We start from the raw sequence: 5,000 nt of genomic DNA on the forward strand, positions 1-5,000 counted from the left end.
TATATTTCGAGAAGAAAAATCAACACCAGGATTTAAAGCTTCGAAAAGTCGTCCGACACTTCTTTAAGGAAGAAATGTCACTGATGGTATGAAATTAAGCCCCTACACATGTATCAACTTTGAAAATTCAAGGGCCTTCAAGGGTTACACAAAGTTTAATCTACCTCTGATTCGGCGTTCAAATGAGAAGGCATGAATGACTAAGATCCTTTTGTCTTACCGTAGTGCCAGGCACAATATTTCCAACAAAGCATTGCTTCTTTCAGACAATGCACGAGAAAACTAGGCTGCTCTTTTTGATAATATGAGAGAATATATCCCCAAGAAAACAACTTCTTTACTTCAACCAATGGATCAAGGCGTGATAGGTAACTTCAAGGCATATCATATGAGAATAACTTTCAAACAACCTATAAAACCTATTCACAAGGAGGATAAACGTACAATTAGAGATTTCTGGAAGTAATTCAACATAATGAGTGTTGGGAATAATATAGCATGGGATGCATTGAAACCTTCAATATTGTATAATTCTTGAAAAGTATTTGACCTGACTGTATCCGTGACATTACAAGTTTTCTTCAAACAGAAAGTCTACATCAAATTCGGATAGGCATAGTAATACTTGCAAAGGATGTAGGATTTGAAGAAGTCAGAGAATGATGTGTGTGAGTTGCTCGAGTACCAGAGAGAAGGTTCATCTAACGAGGAGCTGATGCTGTGAGAAAAAGAACAAGCTGAGAATACAGATGAAACAATGTAATTTCCACCTACATCACTAAAATTGGAAACAAGATTATTGCCTTCAAGCTGATGTTGGTGATAATGAAATATAAGATAGCAAATCCTCAACCTCCTAGGAAAGCTCACTCCACCCCCACCCCATACCCAGTCAGCAACATATTTTGTGGTAAGAATGTTTTCTTATGATACTACGATTCTTATTAAATATTTCTCTGTTTTTATATATCTATATTCTATATTTATAGAATGTTCTTTTCATGTATAAAGCTGATCGTGTTGCTTGTTCTCTGTTGTTTTTTTGTGCTTCTTTTTTTTTCGAAAATGTCCGTAGGGAGGCAATATTACTTTGATAACATGAAAATCAATAGGAAAATTAATTTCCTATTCTAAAATTTCACATCACGGCTAGATTTTCAGGGACGCATTACTTCTGTAAAGCGAAGGATTCCTGTCCTTTCATTTTGGAAGGTTCCACCATTTTATCTAAATGGATTATTTCCCTTAAGTACATAGTTCTAAATAGAGAGATAAAGACTAACCAGATATATTCTGATGGTTAAAACAAAACAAAATATCGCTTTATTTTAACTTCTTTAGCTAAATATTTAAGGAATTTTCTTCAAAGTTCCGTACAAGTCCCAACTAATTATTGGGATCAATTCAATGAACCATTTTTTTTCAGAAATTAGCAACTTTGATCGATTTAAGAAATCATTTTAAAGAACTACTGTATACAATATTCGAACTTAGTATCTCAACCTACACTCGCTAACATTCCAACAAACATTCCTATATAACTGAAATATTTTCTTAAGTGGAAACATCTCTACAGACTCGTTTGTTGGAAAGTTTTATTAAATTTGGCATTCGGTTCTCACAAGTTTTACGGCCTTCTAATCGAACTTCGATCGGAGATTAGGGGTGAGATAAGCAAGCTCATTCGTTTAATTCTGACACAACTGTTATGAACAGTGTATTCCCTATCCCAAACCTCGAGCCACTGGCGCGTTGATGGCGTTGTAAACTGTGAACAATTTGCTCCCATCATCCGCGTCCGCGCCGATCGTGGCCAATTGCAGATCCAAACTGGCAATGTTACTCTATTTTCCCTCTGTGGAATATAACCTACCCCAGAAGAATACAACACAGAAGATACTAATAAACAACACACCGATATACGTGTAAAGACATGCACACAGATATACACAACATACTCGCGCATACATACATTCACACATGCACTACAATATATATAATCATATATAGATATGAATATGTATACATGCATATAATCATATATAAAACATATGCATATAATCATATTTATAAGTACATACACACACACGCATATTCATATATATTAATACATACGCATACACACACATTTATACGCATACAGCCATAACTCTACATACTGATATACATATTTCTAACCAGTAGTCAGTGGACACGTAAAGCGATATACACGCTGCAATATACATACATTTACCAGCACACATATTCTTACATACATGTGCACACACACACACACACACACACATGCACACACATACATGTATACATACATATATACATACATGCATGCATGCATACATATACCCCGACATGTAGATATACAACAGTACAATCGCATGGTAAAATGTTTATGTTGTATTATTTCACTTCTTTTTATTATAACAGGAACATCAACAAAAACAACAAACATAATAAAATAATAATAGCTACAATAACAACAACAAAAGCAACAAAATGTCCAACACAACAACAGCAGCAATAACAACAAAATAAACCTGGCAAAATAACAACGCTAAAAAACAATAACATTAACAACAACAAAAATATCCAAAACAAACTTTAAAATAAAAGGACAGACAACAATACAAAGTAGCAACAAAAATAATAAAACAATATAACAGTAACAAAACTAACGAAAAAAAATAACAGCAGCCATATGAACAAGAAGAACAATGAGAAAAAAAATGAAATGAATGCAGGCCGTGTTTGGAGTAAAAACCCCCTTAAAACTGAGTTAATGAAGCAGAAGAGAGGTGGATGTGGATTCCCAACAGTAATAGTGGCAAAAATGATATTTATTGGGATGTATTTGTGTGGGTAATGAAGTGTTGTGAATGTGTGTGTGTGTGTGTGTAAGGTGTTTGTGTGTTTTCTGGTTGCTTCGCTTTACCTTTATGTTTGGTTAATATCTTTCCCATACTCTCTCTCTCTCTTTTTATGTATATGCGTGCATGATATATATACATACATACATAAATACACACACACACACACACACACACACACCACACACACACACATATATATATATATATATATATAATATATATATATATATATAAATATATATATACAAATATATATATATAAATATATATATACAAATATATATATATATACACATAATGTATGTATCATATGTATATGTATATATATATATGTATGTTTATATGTGTGTGTATTATATATATATGTATATGTATTTGTACTATATATATATATATATATATAATTATATACTGACACATCATCATGTTTATCCCCTTATATGTATGTCAGTTTAAACGCGTTGTTCATCGATATATTTTCACTAAATGGTCGAATTTGTAAGTGGTTACGTGTCTACATATGTATGAATATGTATGCTACTCTGTGTATGTGAGTACGCATCAATGTGCGACTGTGTCCCTTCCCAGAGGGATCCTGATCAAGGCACATAGGTCAAATGACCTATGATGTAAAATAGATGATACATTTATGGCTTCTGTGCAATGGTGGATCGGCCTATGGTAGTTTTTTTTTTCCAGCCTATTTTCTCTAGGGGTTTCTTTTTGTTTTTCTAATATGTATTATTCTTGTTGCAACTGTTGTTGATGATGATGATGATGATGATGATGATGATGACGACGACGACGACGACGACGGTGATGACAATAATGATGATGATGATGGTTGTGTTAGTGATGTGTTGGTGGTAGCATCGTTGTTGTTTTGAAGAGATTGCAGGTAGTGATGGTGGTAGACTTCTGAGTGCGGTGATAAGATGGGAGGTCGCTGATTGTGGGGCAGAAACAAGTTGTTTTATTAGAATTGCCCGAATGTGGGGGTCGATCGGCAGTATCGTTCTGAGCGTTGGACACAATGCGTTGTGGAGTTTCGCGAATTACTTTTAAGTTCTGAGTTCAAGTCCTGCCGCGGGTGATGTTACCTTCCTGGGTTAACTAAATAAAGTATCAATTCGAATGCTCCACCCACCCAAATTTCCTGGATTTGTTATCAATATCAGAAATGGCCATTGTTGTTGATCTTGTTGTTTTTGAAGTTTTAGTGAAGTTGTTGGTGCTGTTGTTGATGCAGATATTGCTCTTGTTAATATTGTTACTTCCACCCTTTTCATGGCTGATTAATTCCCTTTTAACATGGGGGTCAAAACTCAATCCATGTCAGTTTCCATTTCATTCATATTGCTGATAATGTTTTTTTTTACTAATTTTGTTATTATTTTGTTCTTATCGTAACTGTTGATTTTTTTTTTTTTGTACGAGTTGTTGCTTTTTGATATCTTTATATATAAAAGTGAGGTTGTGTGCTGTCTGTCTCCTACGATTTAGATTCCTAACTACTCCCACATTTTGCGGTGCAGTTTAACCAAAACCGGGTATCTTATAGTCGTGGCTCATATCGACCCCTTCTGGGTATTAGCGCGCGTCTACGATGAGTCTACGATTAAAAAAAGAAATTTACCATCATTTTTTCCCATTTTTAATACATTTTTGGCATATATAAGGGAAGTAACTCTCTAAAAATTTATTATTAAATCTCAGGACATAAAAAGCTACAGTAACACCACCCCCTTTGTGGTTAGCCATATTGAGATGGCTATTATACTTTACATCTCTAAAAATGCTTATATAGTTATTTCCCTTACAAACCCGAGCAACGCCGGGCGATACTGCTAGTTAAGAATGTTTTTGTAGTTGTCAAGCTCGTTTATCCTCATTATTGTCGTTGCTGTAGTAGCATGATACTTTTATTAGTGTTTGGGGTATTGTTGTTGTTTTCGATGTAGTAGTATGAAGAAGATGATGATCATGATGATTCAACTGCCTTCTGCAGTGCCAGTTTCATTTTTTTTTAGTCATCGATATATTGTAATTCGAGACTATAATTAAAAGACACGTTGAGTACCCATACATTGGTGTTCCTCACTACTTACAGTATTGTTCTTACTCATGGTACCT

The sequence above is a fragment of the Octopus sinensis genome, linkage group LG3, assembly GCF_006345805.1.
Source record: "Octopus sinensis linkage group LG3, ASM634580v1, whole genome shotgun sequence".
Taxonomy (NCBI): domain Eukaryota; kingdom Metazoa; phylum Mollusca; class Cephalopoda; order Octopoda; family Octopodidae; genus Octopus; species Octopus sinensis.